This window comes from Pan troglodytes, chromosome 12 (genome assembly GCF_028858775.2).
Source record: "Pan troglodytes isolate AG18354 chromosome 12, NHGRI_mPanTro3-v2.0_pri, whole genome shotgun sequence".
Classification (NCBI taxonomy): domain Eukaryota; kingdom Metazoa; phylum Chordata; class Mammalia; order Primates; family Hominidae; genus Pan; species Pan troglodytes.
The window spans coordinates 87465714-87489593 of NC_072410.2; the positions used below are offsets into that span (position 1 = coordinate 87465714).

Sequence of the window (23880 nt, forward strand, 5' to 3'; positions counted from 1 at the left end):
CAAGGCTTGGGGCTTGCACACTCTGAAGGAATGGCCCAAGCTGTACCTTAGACCCTTTTAGCCACAGCTGGAAATGGAGTGACCACGATGCAGGGTGCCATGTCCTGAGGCTGCACAGAGCAGTGCAACACTGAGCCTGGCTCATGATACCCTTTTTCCCTTCTAGGCCTTCAGGCCTCTGATGGGAGGGGCTGCTGTGTAGGTCTCCAAAATGCCATATGAAGACTTTCTTCATTGTCTTGGCTATTAACATTTGAATCCTCCTTACTTATGCAAATTTCTAGAGCAGGCTTGAATTCCTCCCCAGAAAATGGGTTTTCTTTAATATCACATGGTCAGGCTGCAAATTTTCAAAACTTTTATGCTTTACTTCTCTTTTAAATGTTAAGTTCCAGTTTGAGATACTTTCTTGGTGCACATGTGAGTGTACACTGTTAGAAGCAGCCAGGCCAAATTTTAATACTTTGCTGCTTAGACATTTCTTCTACTAGATATGATAAATCATCTCTCTCAAGTTCAAAGTTCCACAGATACGTAGAGCAGAGGGATAAAACCACCAGTTTCTTTGCTAAAGCATAGCAAGAGTGACCTTTAAGTCACCCAATAAGTTACTCATCTCCATCAGAGAACTCCTCAGCCTGGACTTTATTGTCCATATTACTATCAACATTTTGGTCACAGCCATTCAACAAGTCTCTAGAAAGTACTAAACTTTCCTTTTTATTTTCTTGTCTTCTTCTGAGCCCTTCAAACTCTTCCAACCTCTGCCCATTACCCAGTTCCAAAGCTGCTTGCACATTTTCAGGTATCTTTATAGCAATGCCCCACTTCTCTGGTACCAATTTTCTATTATTTGTTTGTTCTCACACTGCTATAAAGGCATACCTGAGACTGGGTAATTTATAAAGAAAAGAGGTTTAATTGGCTCATGTTTTTATGGGCTGTACAAGCTTCTGGGGAGGGCTCAATAAACTTACAATTATGGCAGAAGGCACAGAGGAAGCAGAAGCATCTTCCCATGGCCAGGAGGAGAGAGAGAGAAGAGGAAAGTGTTAAACACTTTCTAACAACCAGATCTCGTGCTAACTATATCACAAGAACACCAAGGGAGAAGTCTTGCCTCATGACTCAATCACCTCCCACCAGGACCCTCCTCCAACACTGAGAATTACAATCCAACATGAGATTTGGGTGGAGACGCAGAGCCAAACCATATCAGCTAGAGAGCATTCTCTAAAAAGAATGTAGAAAATGCTTGCTGGAGGAAGTAAGACTCAGGTAAATCTCTGAAATACTCACTCAGGATACAGAAGAATAAAAGACACAAGGGAATTTATTACAATCAGAGTAGGGGAAGGGGAGGCAGCTGTGTGAAAATGTACAAGCTGTGTTTGCAGGACAGTGAGAGAATAATTCCGTGTTTAACCAAATTCAGCTTCTTCTCTCAGTTCCTGGATATCATATCAAGAAACCTACCCATCAGAACAGACTGTGGCCAGGGATGACAGACCAAAACTGCCCATTGGCTTCTCTCCTTGTAACTCTCCTTTCCATACACATATCCTCAGCTATTTTCTAATATTCACTGTAATATCTTTACAAGGAAATTTGGATGTTTTAGGTGGAAACCATTAGGAATACAACTATAAGCCAATCAATATGCATTTGATAATTCTGTGAATAAATGAGCTCAGTTTTTGCATGCTGAATAATCTGAAAAGTATGTCCCTTGTGTCTATGTTCTATATTATTCAGGAGAAATGCTTCAAGTTGTCATCTCTTTGCAGGTATATATTGGCCATCCCTCCTCCAGACACACATTTTCATTTTTCTGTAGAAAATAGAGGAGCTGTGAACAATGGGTAGGTGAAGATTTAATTCATTTTGCACTTTTGAACTTCTATGAAACGTCTAGTTGACAACCACTTTTCATTAACACACACACAATAACACTGGATAATCACAATATAATTAATGTATGACAATTTATTTCTATTTTACAGTAGGCTTACCCATGAACTGTATATTGCCTAGCTAGAAGAAGAAAATGAAAAACAGTCTATTGGAAGGAGCTTCAGATTACCTGATTTTCTTATCATAGGGCTAAATGACTATTTTGAAGAGAGTATTTTAAGAAGCCTAGAGTCTGAGAAATTAGTCTCCTCTTTTAAAGTCATTTATCTTGATACAAAAGTCAATTAATATTTCTGGACTACAGGTGACTCATTTACAAAATAGGAATACATTTGCTGGTTTATTTACCTTATAGATGAGTATGCCTTTCTTCCTGTGAGGACGTCATGCTTGCTGCGAAGGAGTCAGCATGGTCATAGCTAGAGGTAAGGAGTGAAAAGAGATAAAGGTAAAATCACCTGGGGAGAGAAGGAGGTATACAATGGTGTGATCACCGAGTTTGTAGAATGTTGTGCTGACTAAGAGAAACAAAGCCGGAACCAAGTTAGTCACAACTGAGGGGCGTGAGTACTGGCTTTGGCAGGAGGTACAGTGAGTGTCTGTTTTGTGTGAAGATGGATCTTCTTAACTGCCAAGTTTTGGGCTCCCCACCTCACTGTCCCACTTTTGATAAACATGTTGGAGCTAAAGATAAATTGCTGGTACAAAGTTCACAACTTGAATACTGTTATTCTTTATTTATATAACACCTGGACTATTTTTAATGTTGAATATTTATGAAATATAGACTAGGAGGAGCTCCAGATAAATAGCATGCCTATCTTACTCCATGCCAATGTCTAGCCCTGCCTTTCTCCCATATAATTATGGAGATGAAAATAAATCCATGTGAGGATAGATACAATAAAAATTTAACTAACATCATCCTTAAGAAAAAACGTATTTCAGTGCAGCAGAAGGACTGATACCCAACTCCACCCACCCAGGGTATTTAACCCCCAGGCCCTTGCCTGGAAAAAAATCTAGTTATAGCGTGTTATGCTAGGAGTCTCACCAAGATACATAGACTAACTGAGGTTTTGACGTGTGTTTTCATTTTATGGGCAGGAAATATGATGTGATGTATAAAAGGGTTTCAAAGACACATCAGATGTTGTCCAAGATATGAATTGAATGCAATGCATTTTGTTTTTGTGAGAACATAATTATAACTTTGATTTCTATAGAAAATATCTGAAAGAACAGTGTACAATAAAAAAAGTCCAATCCTACCCAAGAAAGGCAGCTGCAGTCAGCCAAAATTAAAGGCATTACAGGAATTGATGGCTTCTCTTAAAACAATGACAGGGAAGCTACTTGACCTTCAAAAGAAGGAAAACATGAAGGAGGGACTTTTAGCAATAAATGGAGAAAAATAAAATTTATTAATATTTCATATGGTGGTTGTGGTAAACGAAACAAAAAGAATAAAAATAAAATACTAGAAATAAACATTTTAAAAAGTAATCCAGAACATAGCAGAAAGAGATGAATTTTGAAGAAAGGTAATAAGATCTTTGTTCCTTCTAAATATTTATATATGCATAATCTTGAAGTCCATAGCAAAGAACAGAAGAGAAACATGAAAGCAAGAAGAAACGCAGAATGGGCGGGGCCAAAGGAAATGAGGCTAATTGTCTCACTGGCGATTGGACTGAAGCCCTTGAAGGAGGAATTCAGAAGTGGGAAAGTAAACAACAAAGTGGCAATAGGAGTCAAAGAGACAAAGGACAGTGTGGCCAAAGAAAGCCTCAAAGACTTGTAAAAATAGTCACGTATAGGTATGTTCAACATAATTAGATGTGATTTGGCAATGCGAATCTCCCAGGGACTGAGAAGGTTGGAGTCAAAGCCTAATGGGTCATGAAAAGACGAATTTCAGGTTCTTTTGATTTTAGGAAAAAAAATTAAGGTTTCATTTTATAGGAATTTATTAAATATTACACCTCCTTTTATAGCGATTTTTATAAAGTTATCTTTACTATCCTGAAATAAAATTCTTACATAATTTAGCATATATACATGATTTTAAAAAAATCCATACAATATTCTAAAGATAATAATAACAGGAGATAATAATTTAGAATATACTAGCTTATATTTCAGCATATTAATACTCAGTATTGATAGTAGTTGGAAATCTAATATAGTCAGAACCCTGCTAATTGAATACACATAAAACAAGTACAAGTATCTACGTATTTGTATGTTAAATTTAAAGTCCTAGGCTCAGATAATTAGCATTAGAATTTCCCTTTAAATTTACAGAATGTAACGGGGTATGTAGGGGAGAATAACGCTACACTATTGGCAGTCACCATATGATGGGTTTGTTTTCAGGGCACTTCACATTAGTCACTAAAACTAGTGAGTTACAGGGGGTAAAACCTTAAGATTAACATGTAATGTGGGACTGTTAAAATGTGTGATATGAATTTGTTTGTGTTAGGTCAAGGTGTGAATAGAGACTAGAAAATATCAGTTCTGTTACCATATGCTGTTACAAAAAATACAAAAGATAAACATTATTTAAAATTACCTGTATTTTCTCCAAAAACAACAACAACAACAGAATGTTGGAATAAAACTGCAGAATATATGCAAGAGTTGAAAGTAACAAAAATGCCTTATCAAGCCAGGTACTAATAATTCTGTAAGAATGTATAATTAACACATACACATGTGTTTGTGTGTGTGTATATATGTGTGTGTATGTGTGTGTGTGTGTGTCTGAACACATACATAGTACAAAGTAAAGAATCCACTGGACTTATATGCAAAGAAAGCAAGCCCTAAAATATGAAGCAAAAGCTGTTTTTAATCTTTCTATGATAATAGTAAGATTACATTTTTCCTAAACTGAAAATAAGAGAGGTATATATAGGATGCACTAAATACAAGTATAAATTTTATTTAGTCCATCAGGCAAATACTTGCTATATGACAGATTCTGAACCAAGCCCTGTGGAAGTAAAAATATGGAATCACAGCCTCTTCTCTCACGATGTTTAAGTCCACTGGAAGAAACACATATATGTAATAGCTAATGTATTAAAAAATGTGCCGTTGTGACAAGCTCTAAATATCTTGGCAGTAGTTTTTAAATAGATTAGAAGCAAATATGTGATCCACCTTTAGCAATTATGTAAAATCCTAAGGCTTATAATTTGGGCTCCTTCTGTGATGAAAATCTTATTTATTTTTTACATAGTAACCCTGCTTTTAATGGGCAAAGATAAAGGTTCCCAGAATGTAACATCCTAAATTTCTAACTTAACCTTTTGCAATGTACATATTCAGTCCTTCAGTGAACATTCTCAGTGAGCATTTAAAGCAAAAGTAAGGTTCATTGGTGTATTCATCCATTTTCATGCTGCTGTTAAAGACATACCCAAGACTGGGCAATTTACAAAAATGAGGTTTATTGTACTTAGTTTCACGTGGCTGGGGAGGCCTCACAATCATGGTGGAAGACAAGGAGGAGCAAGTCACATCTCTCATGGGTGGCAGCAGGCAAAAAGAGAGTTTGTGCAGAGCAACTACCATTTTTAAAGCCATCAAATCTCATGAGACCCATTCAAAACACAGGAACAACACAGGAAAGACCCGCCCCCATAAGTCAATCATCTCCCACCAGATCCCTCTCACAACACGTGGGAATTATGGCAGCTACAAGATGAGATTTCAGTGGGACACAGAGCCAAACCATATCATTCTACGCCTGACCCCTCCCAAATCTCATATGTTCACATTTCAAAGCCAATCATTTCTTCCCAACAGTCCCCAAAAGTCTCAACTCATTTCAACATTAACTAAAACAGTTCAAAGTCTCATCCAAGACAAGGCAAGTCCCTTCTGCCTATCAGCCTGTAGAATCAAAAGCAAGTTAGTTACTTCCTAGATACAATGGGGGTACAGGTATTGGGTAAATACAGCCATTGCAAATGGGAGAAATTGGCCAAAACAAAGGGGCTACAGGCACCATTCAAGTCTGAAATCCATCAGGGCAGTCAAATCTTAAAGCTCCAAAGTCTCCTCTGACTCCATGTCTCAAATCCAGGTCACGCTGATGCAAGAATTGGGCTCCTTAGGACTTGGGCAGCTCTGCCCCTGTGGCTTTGCAGGTTATAGCCCCCCTCCTGGCTGTTTTCACAGGCTGGTATTGAGTGTCTGTGGCTTTTCCAGGCGCACAATGCAAGCTGTCAGTGGATCTACCATTCTGGGGTCTGGAGAATGGTGGCCCTCTTCTCACAGCTCCACTAGGCAGTGCTACAGTAGGGACTCTGTGTAGGGGCTCCGACCCCACATTTCCCTTTCACACTGCCCTAGCAGAGGTTCTCCATGAGGGCCCGGCCCCTGCAGGAAACTTCTCCCTGGGCATCCAGCCATTTCCATACTTCTTCTGAAATCTAGGTGGAGGTTCCCAAACCTCAATTCTTGACTTCTGTGCACCTGCAGGCTCAACACCACATCCGAGCTGCCAAGGCTTGGGGCTTCCACCCTCTGAGGCAACAGCCCTAGCCATACTTTGACCTCTTTTAGTCCTGGATGGGAAAGCTGGGATCCAGGGTACCAAGTCCCTAGACTGCACACAGCAGACAGACCCTGGGCTCGGCCCAAAAAACTATTTTTTCCTCCTAAACCTTCAGGCCTGTGATGGAAGGGGCTGCTGCAAAGGTCTCTGACATGCCCTGGAGACATTTTTTCCATCGTCTTGGTGATTAACATTTGCTCCCCGTGACTTATGCAAATGTCTGCAGCCAGCAACAATATTTTATTTTGACCCTAAATTTGCACTGTAAGCAGGATGTAATAGGAAATGGTTTCCTCTGCTCCATCTAGTGTTTAAGCTGGGAAATGGGAATAGGAGTGAATCATTTCATTCACTTTCACAATGGCCTCTTTCATACGGGTAACATACTGGTGCTTCCTGGGAGTTTAGTAATGGCAATAGGCTAGGGACTTCAGTTACATTTTGTGTGGACCTCTTCATGAGGCTGCTTGGGCTTTCTTAAAGCATAGCATCTGGTTTCTAAGAGTGAGTGTTCAAAAGGACAGGAAATAGAAATTAACAGTCTTAAATCTTCATCTAAAAATGTAGCACAGGCTGGGCGCAGTGGCTCATGCCTGTAATCCCAGCACTTTGGGAGGCTGAGGAAGGCAGATCACAAGGTCAGGAGTTTGAGACCAGCCTGGCCAATATGGTGAAACCCCATCTCTACTAAAATACAGAAAAAATAATTACCCAGGCGTGGGGGTGCACACCTGTAGTCCCAGCTACTTGGGAGGCTGAGGCAGGAAATCGCTTGAACTCAGGAGGCAGAGGTTGCAGTGAGCCAAGATGGAGACACTGCACTCCAGCCTGGTGACAGAGCAAGACTCTGTCTAAAAAAAAAAAAAAAAAAAAATATATATATATATATATATATATATATAGCACAGAGTCACTTGTACTATATTGTTCAAAGTTTTGACAGGGCCTACCCAGACTTAAGCAGAGGGGCCAGAGAATCTATCTATCAATGAGAAGATTGTGCCCACTTTGGTCTGCCACAACTCAGGACCCATGACAGTATCTCTAAGAGAGCATCAGAGGCAATACCATAGTAACTATATGGTGGCCTGAATACCAGAAAGTATTTCTTTGGGGCCCAAAATGGGATCATTCTTTATTAGTTAGGGGTTTAGAGGAAGATATGCAGGGATGTGTGTAGAAACCATCTGCAGAATGGAAATGGAATGTTACCCATTTCTAGAGTCTGGGAAAACTTAGGAGCCATTAACAAGCAGAGTATTCATAAATGTCTTGATAGAATTATAATCACATCATATTTAATTGGTGCTACCACTAAGGATCTACTTAGGTAGAAAATCTGATTAATTTGGTTGGCTCATGTAGCTCTCTTTTGTACTAATGAATTTTTGTATATTTAATATATTCTCATGAACAATCATCTTAAGTATAATATGTAATAATGGAAAGATAACTATAATAATACTGCCTAAAATATCTGAACACTTTGTGATAGTAGTAACAGAAAAAATAAAGTAAGTATAAAATGGAGTCAGGGGATAAATATTTGTAAGTTAAATCCTTTACAGTTGAGCCACAATTACTAAATCCCTACTATTCACCAGCACTGTGGTGTGAACTAGGCAAACAAAAATGAAAAATCTTGGAGTCTGTCCAAAAGAAATTTTTTCATGTATCTTAGAGAAGACACAAATGTTTAATCTAATGATTACTATGCAAGTACAGCAAAAGTAGTGTATATAATGTACAATTTTGTCATTGAAAAATTCTGCGTATTGGGAGTTTGGGTTTAATGCCAGCAAATATACATGGTCAAAAAAGTGAGTGAAGAAAGTTTTGATACAATAACATCGAAGTTGCAATCATTCAATGAGAATTCTTGTGGAAAAGAAACATGCACCATAATTTTTTTTAATGTAGTTACAAGAAAGACAGTAAATCTAAGTGGCATTTCAAAGTTGCAAAGTGAAAGTATCTTAAAACCTATTAATAAAATCATGTGACCAAACATATTGATCATGTGTGTTTTAACAGTTTCACTTAGAGATGAGAATGAAAGATGATTTCAGATCCTTGTTTTATTTTGAGAGAGAAGAGGTGAAGGAATCCAAACCAGTGAGAAACTAATGGCAGTAAAGAATTCAGTGGAATATACAAGTTTCTGACAAGTTTAAGCCATTAGAGAAACACAGTGTGCAATGGGATTTCAATTTTATTCCAACTGATAGATAAATTCTGTTTTAAAAATAGCTATTTGTGACCTGAGAAATCAATGATCAGAAGAAAATTCTGAGTATGCAAACAACCATAATAAATCATCTGCATATAGAGAATATATCAAATGATGCCAATTTCAATATTTCACAAGGAATTGAATTAATATCACCATCAAGAAGCTCAACTTAAATTTGAAGCACAAGGTGAGATAAAAGGCAGGCAGTGGCCTGGTTCCCTTTGCTATTGACTGGCAAAACATCTTGTTCTATCTAGGGTGCAAGACCAAGGGTTCCCATCTCAACTCTGAACACTTAATAGTTTTGTAAATGCAGAAGACCTGCAATTGCATTTACGTTTTCTGAAATGACATATGAAATTTTTATGTTGCGACAAATGATTTAATATTTTTGTTTTATTCACCAGTTATCCTGGTTAGATTTGGCTACAAATTCCAACCCACCTTCTGTGCACTATGGTTCCAGCACTGAAAGCTAGTTAAGCTTTCAAAGCCTTTGCAGTGCTATTACTAATTTATACCTGTTGGTCAGCCTGGGACTTAGATGGAAGTCCATCCATTAGCTCAGTTCCCAGAGTTTTTTGTATAATAATTAGGATCAAATACACAAATATGCAGCTAGAGAGGTCAATTTATACATTTTAGTACAGTCCCTAAAGAAGCATAATTTAGTAAGTTATGGGAAGCAGGTAAAATCATGGGTTCATAAGCAACATTATGGAATTACCATTTTGTGTCTGGGGCTAAGCAGTAAGATGAGTGATAAATGGTGGAGAGAGAAGGTAGGAGGTGGGGGAGGTGAAGAGAGAGAGAAAAAATCAGTAGAATTGGCCTTGCCTGTTGGAAGGACAGCTGCACTGGTAGTACTTTGAATTCTGTTGCTCTTCTCCAATCCACTAGATGGTTTTGAGTCCTCAACTATGTGTTCCAAGCTCCCTGTCCAAGCTCCCTGTCCTGTTTTATATTTGAATTCAGTGGGAAGGAAATTTGCCTTCTCTACCTCACTTAGAACTGGGGGTCCCACACTCAAAGCTTCTCAAATAATTTTTACATGAAATACATTTATTTTAAACTCAAAAAATGCCAACTTACGCTATTTACTCACCTTGCCAAAGTGCTACAGAAAAAAAAATTAAAAAGCTCAGAAACTATGCATTTATGCAGATGTTTGAGGCAGCATAAAGACTGCTTATTTGGTTCTTTACCAGAGAGGTTTTATGTCATTAAAACGTACACTTACTAAATATCTTCCTTATTACTTCTATACATTTTAGTATAGTCCCTAAAAGAGCCTAATTGAGTAAATTGTGGGAAGGAGAATCTGCCTCAGCAAATATTAAATAAATATTTATTTATATTTGGAACCAAAACACTGTCCTTTATAAATTAAAAAAAAATTGTGCTTGAAAAAAGTAGATTTTCAAAGCATATTTTTGAATGCTAAATGAATAAAAATAAAACCAATATTAGCATATTTCTAATATAATTTAGGAGGCTTTATAGTATTGACAACTACTTAGAAATACACACAATAATATAATCAATTTTTATATGCATGTAAATCATCTGTTGTGATTATGTAGATTAGAGATTTGACTTCAAAGGCTTTCATTGCTCTAATATATATAATAGTAATTATGCAGTGTAAAATTCTTCTTTTGAAAAAATATTCATGCCTATGTCTTCCACATATTTATTTCACAGATAACTATTGATGCAAACAAATTAGTTCCATGTATTCTACATTGGAGAAAATGAACCAGGGATATCTCACTTTATAAGATCTATAAAAATATAAGTAACAACACTTGACAAGTTATTTTTTTAATGTAATATTTTTATATACCCTTAGAAATACATAAAATGGAAATTTATATTTTTCTTACTTGAGACGCCGCTCTATGGCTAACAATGTGAAGTCATCTTGAAAACTGAAATATTTCAAAATGAAAACTGAGTTCCTTAAATATATTATGCCTATTAATAATTAAATCATGTGCCATGTTAAGAGTTACATTCTCATATTTTTAGAGTGTAATTATCCAATTAACTCTTTTTCTCTACAGTGTTGACTATGAATTTAAATATAATTTTCAAGTGCTCAGTGAAAATAACCTTTATTGCAAAGTTGTGTTTGATCAACTTTCTTATATTTACATTCGAAGTTGATGCAATGCATTTATTAAAAGATAAGTGAAAACAAAGTCCATTAATTTATTAGAATCATGCACAGTGAAAAGCTAATGGATCCTCCCTAAAGACTGGTATTATTTATTATAGGCATTTTTATGTTTGTATAATATATTGTACTTTTTCTACCTCAGACATACAATCTTTCAAGAGGAGATTGGTTTTAATGGTCAAAGATAAACTGTGTTTGATGATATAGTACAGATTTGCACTGATTTTATATGTTCATTTAATTAATTTATTTATTTATTCATTTTGAGAGGGAGTTTTACTCTTGTCACCCAGGCTGGAGTCCAATGGTGCAATTTCGGCTCACTGCAACCTCCGCCTCGCAGGTTCAAGTGATTCTCCTGCCTCAGCCTCCCAAGTAGCTGGGATTACAGGTGCCCACAACCACACCCAGCTAATTTTTGTATTTTTAGTAGAGATGGGGTTTCACCATGCTGGCCAGGCTGGTCGCTAACTCCTGACCTCAGGTGATCTGCCCACCTCAGCCTCCCAAAGTGTTGAGATTACAGGCGTGAGCCACTGCGCCAGGATTGGTTTTATATGTTTTTAAATAATTCTTGGAGTTTATACAACATTAAAAGTTTTAACTTAATTTGCTGCCTTAATTAGCATAATGGAGAAAAGAGGTGAACAGTAATGAAGGTTAAGTGGTCTCAAGAAGGTCTAGAAAACTCATGTTTATTGCAGATATCCTCATTATCATACATGTAAGATGACCCCAAATAGCATTATTTTTCTGTAGATATATTGATATGAGAACACATTAGTTTTAAGCAGTTATTAATGCTTTATACCCTATTTTTATCATCAACAAATCTTAATCTATACTTAGTTTCCCATGTTCTTATATTTCTTTGATACAAAACAGTTTATTAATATAAGCTCATTAAAGTTAATTAACTTTCATAATTTTGTGTTTCTATTTTCTTTTCTTAATCACTAAATTTAGATTTCAAAGAAATAAAATCTAATTGGGCTAATTCATCTTCTCATTCTAAGGCTATTATAAACAAATAACCTTATTATTGATTGGCTACTTTAAATCAGGTGCCTTCCTCTGTCTGACACATTTATGAGCCTCCTATGAAAGAGGAAGTCTAAACCATATATTGGTCTCTGAATGAGCAGCAACATCTTAATATTTCTAGGTGGAGGGCCATAGAATTAGCATTAGATATATAGTTGATGTGAGGTCAGTTTATTCAGAATCAAAGTATCATATTCATTCTCACTAGAAAATATTTTGGAGTCCTAGCAGTTAAGAATTAAGTAACATTACAGCCTTTTGTCTTGGTTTGTCTTAGCTATGCAACAGAAACCCCTGCATGTTGCACTCTTCCTCCCCTCCACACCAGGTAATGTGAAAAAGTCTATGTAATCCTGAGCTTTCTTCTCCTTTATAGTCACTAAACATGTTACTTATATACTAATAAAGTGAGGTGAATGTTCTCAGAGGCTATGGCATGTAAAGAAATTATTAGAATTCCATAACAGAAAATTTAAGAGAGAACAATCGGCAAACCAAACATACAAGGGAAGATTTAAATCTTAACAAATCAGTAATTACATTAAATATTAATAGCCTAACTGCTCAATTAAAATACAGAGATTGGCAGAGTGGATCAAGAAATCCACCTAACAACTAAGTATGTATTGTTTCAAGAATCTCACTTCAAATATTTTGATATAGATATTTTGAAATCAAAAGAATGTAAAAATACATACACGGAAAATTGATCAAAAGGAAGTTATAGAGGCTATATTAATATCACATAAGGTGGACTTCAAAGAAAATTACCAAGAAAAGGGAGAGATATTACATAACAATGAAGATCAATCTGCCAAAATGTAGTAATCCTAAATGTGTATAATAGAACAAAAAAAGCTATAAAATATATAAAGCAAAACTCACTGTACTGAAAAGAACAAATCCACAACTCATACCTCAATAAACTGTTTCAAGTCAAATAATTTTGCAACCATCATATTGGTCAAGAAAAAATTTTGCCAGCCACCCCAGAATTCCTACCCCATGTGCTTCTTCCCAAACACACCGCCCTCTCTTCCCCCACAACCTATGCTGTCTTTAATAGTACTTGCTTCCTTGATACTCTCAAATTTGGGGACAGATTTCTCTCATCACAATGTTCTTAATATTCTTCCAAATTTCTGCCTGTGACAACAGTTTGTTTCTTTTCATTGCTGAATACTGTCCCATGGTATAGATATACCAGAATTTGTTTATACAAATGACCCTTTAAAGGTCATTTGGGTTGTTTCCAACTTCTAGAAATGATAAGTAAAGCTGCTGTAGATATACATGTATATGTTTTGGCATGAACAAATATTTTCATTTTTCAAGGGTATAATACTCAGGAATGAGATTGCTGGATTAAATGCTAAGTCTATGTCTAAATTTATAAGAATTGCTAAACAATTTTCCAGAGTGGCTATAACATTTCACATTCCCACAGGCAATACCTGAAAGTCCCAGTTGCTCTGCATCCCTGTCTGCATTTTGTGTTGTCTGTAATTTTATTTTAGTTACCCTAAGAGTTGTGTAGTCTTACCTTATTGTCATTTAAATTTGTATTTTCCTAGTAGCTAATGATGTTGGACATCTTTTTATGTGATTATTTGCCATTCTTATATTATCTTTGGTAAACAGTGTATTCAAGTCTTTTGTTCATTTCTTAAATTATTTGTTGTCTTGTTAATTGAGTTTTTGAGAGTTCTCTGTGTGGACTTGATACCAAATTCTTTGTGGATATATGGTTTGGAAATATTTTATTTCAATCCATATCTTGTTTCTTCATTTTCTTGATAGTATCTTTGACAGAACAAAAGCTTGTAAGTTTGATAAACTCTTATTTATCATGTTTGTCATAGAACATGCTATTAGTATTGTTTCTCAGAACTCTAGTCCTGATTCTGGGTTATGATAATTTTCTACTGAGTTTATTCTAAAATTTTTATAGTTTTTCATTTTACATTTAAATCTGTGATCTAAATCCAGTCTATCATTGATGGACATTTGGGTGGGTTCCAAGTCTTTGCTATTGTGAATTAAGAAAATGTGGCACATATACACCATGGAATACTATGCAGCCACAAAAAATGATGAGTTCATGTCCTTTGTAGGGACATGGATGAAGCTGGAAACAATCATTCTCAGCAAACTATCACAAGGACAAAAAACCAAACACTGCATGTTCTCACTCATAGGTGGGAATTGAACAATGAGAACACTTGGACACAGGAAGGGGAACATCACACACCGGGGCCTGTTGTGGAGTGGGGGGAGGGGGGAGGGATAGTGTTAGGAGATATACGTAATGTAAAGATGAGTTAATGGGTGCAGCACAACAACATGGGACATGTATACATATGTAACAAACCTGCACATTGTGCACGTGTACCCTAGAACTTAAAGTATAATAAAAAAAAATCTGTGATCTATTTTGAGTTGACTTTTTCATGAGTTTGAAGTTTAGGTCATAGTTCATTGTTTTTGCCTATAGAGAACCAATTGTTTCAATACCATTTGCTGCAAAGACTATCCTTTTTATTTAATTGTTTAACCTTTGTCAAATATCAAATGGCTAAATTTGCTCAAGTCTATGCATATTCTGCTTATTTCATTTCAGGAACCTATTTCTTTCTTCACCAATACCATTTTCTTTATTAGAGTAGATTTATAGTAAATCGTAAAATCAGGTATGGTGATTCTTTTGACCTTGTTTCTTTTTAAGTTGTTGAAATTATTCCAGTTTATTTGCCCTTGCATGTAAGTTTTAGGATAGCTGAAACAAACCATTTCAAAAACAAAAATACCTTGTGGCCTTAATCTTAACCAACCACCCACATAGTGGTGAGATCTATTTCATTGTCTCTTAAGAAGAAAGGTTGATATTCTATGGTATTTTTCAAATAACGTTTATTTGATGTCTACAGAACATGTCATAAAATGTTTAAAGTGTGTGTGTGTGTGTGTATTTGTGTGTATTAACCTATTAGCCTCATCTACCAATTGCCTGTTATTCATTTGTTTGGAATTGGCTTATTTCCCACAAACATAAATTACTGGGTTTACATAGAAATATACAAATATTATGGTAAAAGTGAATTTAAAAGCTAAAATATGAAATTCTACAATTGAGTTCCTGAAAGTTTAAAAATATCTTGTAAATACCATTACAAATGATAATATTTGGATTTTGGTAGCCGTTAGGATGAATAATGGTATCTGTTTGAAATACCTGCACTTCCTATATGTCATACACTTTCTGTGGCCCAATCACTCTACTACCTTATTTATGCTGAATCCTATCTACCTCCACAGAGCCCAAAATTCTAGATTCTTTCTTTCTCAGCCTACTATATGAAAACCCCATTCTGGACAATGGGATCAGAGGAAAAGCCAACTGGTGATTTTCTGGAAAAAAATTTTCTCCAAAATGACACAAGGAGAAATGCTTGTCTTCATCTTCCCTGGATGTAGCCATGTCTCATGTGTCTTATGAAGCAACCATCCTGTGACAATGAGAGAGGAACATGGCCATGGTTAAGGTGGCTCAATGTAACTACAGAAACGTGTCATTAGTTATACTTCTGAGTTGATGAAACCAATTATAGAAAAGCCACGTGCCTCCAGAATTATTATTTAAGGTAAAAAATACCTTATCTTCTAAGCCACTTTTGGTTGGGCATCCTGGTTTTTGCAGTCAAAGGCCTCCTAATAGATAAATCTCAATAAATGTGCAACCAAGAATAACATAATTTCCCTTTTGTCTCTTCACTTATCTCCTGGAGATACTCTGATTCCTTACTATAAGACACCTACTCAGAGACTTTTAAAAGAGTGTAAGGTAAAAAAATGATGCTGTCCAAACAACTTGCCTTTTTTAATAGAAAACTATTTAATCATCTGGAATTCTGCAGTTGTGATTTATAATTAAAATGGGAAAATATGGTACAAAAAGAACTGCGTTGGAGCTCTCAGATTTTAATCCTGCTGCTGAGTTTGCTAGCAATTTACTCCATTGATTAGAGGAATTCATTAACCACTCTGTACTTCAGCTTCCTCAACTTGAAACACGACTTCTTCTGGAAATACTGAAAACTCTATGAGAAATTAACCACACCACCATATTGCCACCCCCCAACACATGAATACACTTGAATTTCAAGGAGCAGGAACCCTGATAATGATGGCAGCAGTGACCCATCTGGAGCAGCCACTGTGGGAATGCCAGCTGCAGTGGGGGAGGCACAGCTGGGGCTGTGTGCTCTGCCAAGCCAGTGGGGGCTAGGAACGAGTCAGAGCCTCACCCCCTACTGAGTTGGCAGGGCAGGAGCCCCATGCACCCAGGTGCAGCTGTAACCATCCAGCCACCTCTGGACCCAGCATCCTTATGCACTTAGGGGCCCAGCCCCTCTGCCTCTGCAGTCTTGGAAGTGCCTGCTCCCTCTCCCTGGACTCTCCCTGCTCCTGGTGTCCACTCTGGAGCGGAGCAAAGTTGTGGCCAAACTGGGGTGCTGTCACAAACTGGCCGGGTGTGCACATGTTCATGGCAGCACTGACACACCAGCCGTCTGCCACCTCGACCCCCTCTGGACTTTTGGACACTTAAAGCATGGGTGGGGTACTGGGAGAACTGAGGGCAGCTTGGTGCTAGCCTGTGGGTGTGTTTCTATGTGCACAGCCTGGGTGCTATGGATGGCATGTTAAAGGCAAACAGGTTCCTAGGCAGAGGGGTGGGTCCCTGGTGAAACCCCACCTTCAGGTTAGGAACAGTTTGAAGCCTGGGGACTGGGCTGCCAGTTCCAGGCAAAGTTTATGACCCACAATAAGAACTTCATTGATGGGCCGGGCGTGTTGGCTCATGCCTGTAATCCCAACACTTTGGGAGGCTGAGGCAGGTGGATCACAAAGTCAGGAGACTGAGACCATCCTGAATAACACGGTTAAACCCCATCTCTACTAAAAATCCAAAAAAGTAGCTGGGCATGGTGGTCAGCACCTGTAGTCCCAGCTACTTGGGAGGCTGAGGCAGGAGAATGGCATGAACCCAGGAGGTGGAGCTTGCAGTGAGCCGAGATCGCACCACTGCACTCCAGCCTGAGCAACAGAGCGAGATTCTGTCTCAAAAAAAAAAAAAAGAACTTCATTGATGATGCTTCAGCCAATTTGATGGTGCTTTTTCCAGTCCTGCCCCTGGCCACCCATGGACCAATTAGCACTCACTTTCTCTGTTCTGAACACATAACAACCCCAGATTCAGCCAGACTCACACTCATTGGGATGACCTGCTTGCGAAAAGGAGCTACCCACTTTGTGTCTCCTGAGAGCAGTCTGTTGCTCAATTAAGCTCCTCTCCACCTTGCTCACCCTCCAGTTGTCTGCATACCTCATTCTTCCTGGATGTGGGACAAAGACTTGGGAACCACTGAATGGTGGGATTTAAAGTGCTGTAACACAAACAAGGCAGAAACATGCTCCCCACTTGCCATGTTGTGAGTGATGAGAGGGAGAGAAGAGCTGTGGCCCTTCTGGGATCCCAGACCTCAGGGATCCCCAAGCCATGGCAGTGACACACAGCAGAGGCCCCTTGTGGTATGTCTGGTCCAAGAGCTGCCTACCCCACTGCAGCCGGCACACCTGGGCTGTGAGCAGTGGCCAGATCCCATACTCACTTGCTCACACACCCCTCACCGTTCCACCCCTGGCTCACCCTTGGTAGGCATGGGATATGGGCCGGTTGCACAAGCTGAGTGCAGCCTGCCAGGCCGAGTGGGCAGAATAAGCTCAGTGGGTGGAATGAGCCAGCAGGCACAAGCAAACCCCATGCACAGGTGCCCCCAGCCACTGAGGTTTCTGAATGGTGAAGCAACACCCTAAAAATCCCATGACAATAAGGTCCAAAGACAGCATTGTAGAACTAATTGTATGTAAAAATGGTTACAATGATCTACTTCCACATGGAGTGATATTTGGAATTATTCTTTTGGAAATAAAAAAATCTCTATACTCTTTTGGATTGCTTATTTTTGTGTCATTGATGGAGTGTGACAAGCCCAGCATTGTCTCCCATTTATCACTGCCACCCACCTAGACAAGAACAAAGTAGCTCAGGAAACTTGTGTTATTGAACTTGCATAGAAAGATTATTATTTCTAAAATTCTTCTTTCTACTATAATAGAATAAAAATTTAGCTTACAATTACTGTGTAGGGATGAAATTAGGAGGACAAGCAGTTTATTTCGCCTTAAGTCAGAGGAGAAAATAAAAGCAGTGCTTGTTTTAAATCAGGCCACAACTTCTTGATGTGACTCGTTATTTTATTCGCTTGCTGACTTTCAAAACTTCCACAATTTCCCAGTCTTTCAAATAATCAGATTCTATAATCTGGATATCTGAATCATCATATGCAATAATTGTGTAGGCGATTGGCACAAGCTGATGGAAACACCTACAATTTAACCTGAAGGGATATGATTTCTATTCTCTCATTAAGTAGGCCTCAATCTTTTCAACAGATTGACAGACTCTTGCCTAATCTCTAGATATGCATATCTCTGAAACACATAGTGAGCAATGCATATGAACTCGCACAAAGATATCAAAAAAATACCCTAAGATATCTTAGAAAACTGGTTGTGAAAGAGGTGAATAAAAATTGGCAGAAGTGGAGGGTATGACAGGAAGAACATGTTTTTGAAGGAGGCCACATGAATGGCAATATTGTGAAGTGTGTACCCAGGGGTCTCATCTAGTGGCTCAGATTTTAATCAAGACTTGCATGAACATCAAAGGTACTGGTTTTTATATCACATTTAGATTATATTTAAGATAGCCAAAGTTTTAACAATTTCTTAGTTAGCAAACACACATTTTTATTTGTAACCAAGATACTCTAATAGCACTGGGGGTGCAAAAAGTATAAGGTTTTCATCTTTGCCTTTAATATGCTTAAATCCATACAAGAAGACTAATAATCAAATGAGCGTGATGCAATTTTATATATTGTGTAGTAGGCAAATATTCATTATAAAGCCTGGTACATAGTAAGTACCCAAGGAATGCTTATTGAAAGACAAATAAATGAATTGTAAGTATGTGCATGGCAAATTGAATGATGAATTATTGATCAGATAAAGGTTTAGGAAATATTAATTACAGCAACTGGATCTAGGAAAAATGACAGGAATAGATTGTGGTGAGCAGAGAGGATAACATTACAGGCACAGGAAGTTGTGACCAAAGACTCAGAGAAGAATATTGTATTTACATTTACATTTGGCTCAGAGCCTGTCCCAGAGGATGCCTAGGCATTTTTTTTTTTTGAGACGGAGTCTCGCTCTGTCCCCCAGGCTGGAGCGCAGTGGCGTGATCTCGGCTCACTGCAAGCTCTGCCTCCCAGATTCACGCCATTCTCCTGCCTCAGCCTCCCGAGTAGCTGGGACTACCTACGGGCGCCTGCCACCATGCCCGGCTAATTTCTTGTATTTTTAGTAGATGCGCTGAGTAAGTATTTTGGTAACTCCTTACCTTTCTAAAATGAGAAGTATTTTTAGTTAGCTGCCTATGGAAACTTTCCCAGGTACTGACATTGTGAATTTGCCTAGTTATCTTTGAGACAGCTATTTGTTCATTCATGAAATCATACATTCTTGCATTCAGGCACATTTGTTAAGTGAATACTTACATGAAAATCTGCGTGACTAAGTATGTAAAGCTTTGCAACTCAAAATGATTCTTACGGCAAGAAGCATTTATGTCACCTAGAAGCTTGTTAGAAATGCAGATTATCAGGGCAGCCTCAAACCAACTGAATCAGACACTGTGTATAACAAGATACCTGGATAGTTCATATGAAGCTAAAGGATACAAAGAAAGCTTGTGTATAGCTTTGTAGGACTTCCCAGTCCAATGGAGGAAATACATTCCATGTATAAGCAATTATACTATAATATCAGTGCTCACATGGTAAATGTCTCTATGTGTAACACAGCTAGTTTTATAGAGCCTGGCACTATCTTTCAAGTCAGACAAAGAATAATTACAAGAAAAAAATATCTCAGGTCCTTGTCTTCTGTGTGATTCGGACAAGTTATTTTTCCTTTCCCTGACTCATTTTCTTCACCTCTAAAGGAAAATTAATGATGTCCACTTTATAAGGCCGATTGAGTTAGGAGCAATACATGTAAGGACGTAGCACAGTAACTGGAGAAGAATAAGCGCTGACTGAGTAATGATGATTATTGTGGAAATTTAAAAGTTCACTGTTTGGCTGGGCGCGGTGGCTCATGCCTGTAATCCCAGTACTTTGGGAGGCCGAGGCGGGCAGATCACAAGGTCAGGAGATCACGACCATCCTGGCTAACGCGGTGAAACCCCATCTCTACTAAAAAAAAAAAAAAAAAATTAGCCTGGCATGGTGGCGGGTGCCTGTAGTCCCAGCTACTCGGGAGGCTGAGGCAGGAGAATGGCATGAACCCGGGAGGCGGAGCTTGAAGTGAGTTGATATCGCGCCACTGCACTCCAGCCTGGGCGACAGAGCGAGACTCCGTCTCAATTAAAAAAAAAAAAAAATCACTGTTTGCAGTTAGATATGCTGTTGTAGATACATTTTCATGAAAAGTTGACATATTAGCTGTATATCATATACATAATTTTAATATAAGGGTTTAAAAATGAACAAACGTAAATATATTTAACCCTCCAATCATGATTTTCAACTATAGGGAGTTATATTTCTTACCCATATAGACACTATTTGAGAGTCAAGGATGGTACGTGTTAGAACATCTATCATGCAATTTAAACCTGATGGTCAGTTTAGACTAATCGTCAATTTAGACGGAACTATCTAGCATAAACTAGATAGGTTGTTTAAATGCATTACTAATTTTATTGTCTCAAAATACCTGTAAAATGAAATTCTTTTCAAAATAAACAAGTTGCCTGTTATAGTCTTTTTATTTAGTTTAGAATTAACATTAAATAGTTCTATCTCTCTCTCTCTCTCTTCTCTCTCTCTCTCTCTCTATCTCACCCAGGTTGGAGTGCAGTGGTGTGATCTCGGCTCACTGCAACCTCCACCTCCTAGGTTCAAGGGATTCTCCTGCCTCAGCTTCTAGAGGAGCTGGGACTACAAGTGCACAGCACCATGCCCAACTAATTTTTTTGTAATATTGGTAGAGATAGGGTTTCACCATGTTGGCCAGGCTTGTCTCAAACTCCTGTCCTCAAGTGATCTGCCTGCCTTGGCCTCTGAGAGTGCTGGGGTTGTTATTATTATTTTTTTTTCATGTTGGAAGCACAGCAAGCTTTATAAAAATCATGAAATTCAAAGATGAATTTTCACAATGAGTGAACAAATATAAATCATGCATCTTGGAATGTGCTGCAATTTGTCAATTTATGGATTTTTCTTGGTAAAATATAGACTTCTATGTATTATACATTGATTGAAGAAATTGTAACTGAGTAAAATCACTTCATCAGACTCACCTTGATTACCAAAGCCAGCATGGGTGATACTAACCTGCCTTCTCAGTATGCATTAGCAGGAACTGCCAGCTCTCTCACATAAAAGACTGAGAAAGGTAAAGTGTCTAAATTGAACTGATCAGACACTAATTATTTTCTGATTCTAGCTGATTAATTACTTCATTGCAATTTTGGCTAAATTTCTAGTTAAAATTGCTATGGCTAATGCTCACTGTAGAACTGTCCAATGTATAAGAGAAAGCAATAAGGATTGTTCTCAGTAAGAGGTGTGCATTTTTATTTACTGTTCTAAACTCTTTCTTCGTCTCCCAAAGCACTGTCCAACTAATATGAAAGTGTCTTCAGAGGGCAATAAAAATTTGCAGGGAGGCCAGACAGAGATGCAGAACACAGAAGTTAGGGCTTTCTTACCAAATACTACAGTGATTCCAGGGTTAATGCATTTCCATCTGGCTCAGATTCTGCTTTTTATCAATATGCAGCAATTCTTTTATCTTTTTCTCTTTTTCCTTTAAGCATCTGTAAGAAGGGATGTTAAGGACTTCCATCTGTCTGCCACCTGGTTACTTAAAAGAGTGAAATATTTGCTACAGGCAAGAAACAGATGAGCTGCTGAAAGCTTTTAGCTTTTAGGATTTGGTAGGATTTGGAGAAGGCCATAAAGCAGGGATTTCCAAAGTGTGTTCAGAAGGTTACTGGTGGACTCTCAAGTAGTTTATAAACAATTTGGCAGTTTGGGGGTAAAAATTAATGATATATTTGTCCCTGGTTATTTCATGGATTTCGTTGTATGTAAGATTCAGGTTTTCACCAAAATACCATTATACATTTAAAAATTGCATCTGTTTGGATCAACGACTACTTTGAGTAGTTTTTCTTATATAGCTTTCAGTTTACAGGTTGATCCTTGTCTTGGCCAAAGTATTTTCCCATCTCTTGAGGGCTATTGTTTACATTTTCCAAATTGGCTTTTTCATTTTTGTTTTTTTACTTTATGTCCTAAATTGTAGTAAGCATTCCTCCATTAGCTCAAAATGATACCTTGAAACTTGAAGTTATCAATAAAGCATAATAAAGTTCAGAAATATGATTAATTAAAAAAATGAACCTGTGTGTTCTCTAAAAGTGAATATGCAGGTGGGGTGACTATGTATCTAAAACAAAAACAATTGAGTTATGTAATATAGATATCTACAAATTAGATTTCTTTTTGTAAAGACAATCACTTTTCCCCTAGTCCCCACCATCTTGTCTGCTAAACAAAATTTGTCAAAGTGCCTTGAAACCATAGATTATTTTTCTGTCATTCTCAAATAAAACACGGTAAATTTTCTATTGCATCAATAGATTTTCCTGAACATGTGCAGAGTAATGCTATCCAGGATGATTTTGCTAGCTAAAACTCACAAAAGAAAGAGAGGATATCAAATTTATGAAACTGCGTTTTGAAGTTGTTTTTCTTTTAACAGAAATTAGTCAATTGCTTGTAAAGTAGCTCAGAAACCAGCAACAAAGTTAAATTGTGTCCTTGTAGAAAAACAAAGGGAACTATTGCCAAAATATTTTATCAAATGCCATCATTGAAAATCACATATTAAGTCCCTTAATTGGAAACGCAAGTACTATCATGTGTGCAGACTTGCAGACATTTAAACTTAAATTTGGCTACAATTGTGCAATGTATGAATCCATTCTTGGTACGTATATAGTGAGTACTACATATTTATTATTTGTAAGCCTTGATGTAGATATACATGGTTTTATTGGAATCAAGGCTGATGGAGCGATGATGCAAGAGAGGGTGCTGGGACATGAATAAAAGTTTACACCTAAGTGCCCGTGCACTCACTGCTTTATTCACAGAAAATAGTAGGAAGATAACAAAATTCTACCACATCTTGGTTCTATATTAAAGATAATAATGTAAATTGTAAATACAGTAAAACCTCAGCCATAGAGCAATCATAGTTTTCAGTGCACTCTTTGGAGAAATGGTCAGTAAGCGAAACACTTTGCTTTACCATTTTTAAATAAACCAACAGCAAACAGTCAACGTACTAAAATAATCATTGCAAATAATGGATAAAATAACATTTTTTGTTGATATTAATGCTAGTAAAGACCATTTATGTGATTTCTTGTACATTGAACAAATGGAACATTTCAGTAATATAATCTATTTCTTGAAGAGTTTTAACCTATTATTTTGAGACTGAAATTGAATTCAATGTAGTAGATAAAATACCTGGGCTTAGTGGGCAAACAAAAACTTGATGCGCGTACGTAACTTTCTGAGAGATGTGTTCTTTTCCACAACGTGATGGTTGTTATCAGTCATCTGCAAATCATACCTGAATGTTGAGACAAAATGTGATGAAATCATTTCTGGATCTGAAAGCAATAAATAAATGGATTATGAATTTGTTCATCCCTAATTCCCAGGT

The 23880-nt window shown here is 37.5% G+C and overlaps 1 long non-coding RNA gene across 1 annotated transcript; it reads right to left on the reverse strand.

The window, feature by feature from the left end:
* Positions 1-1334: 1334 nt before the first annotated feature.
* On the reverse strand, positions 1335-23812 carry LOC107971583 (uncharacterized). Its single transcript, XR_001714507.1, has 3 exons — positions 23682-23812; positions 2263-2333; positions 1335-1831 (listed from the first exon to the last, which is right to left on the reverse strand). It is a non-coding gene; the product is annotated as an uncharacterized LOC107971583 (long non-coding RNA).
* Between the last annotated feature and the right edge of the window lie 68 nt (positions 23813-23880).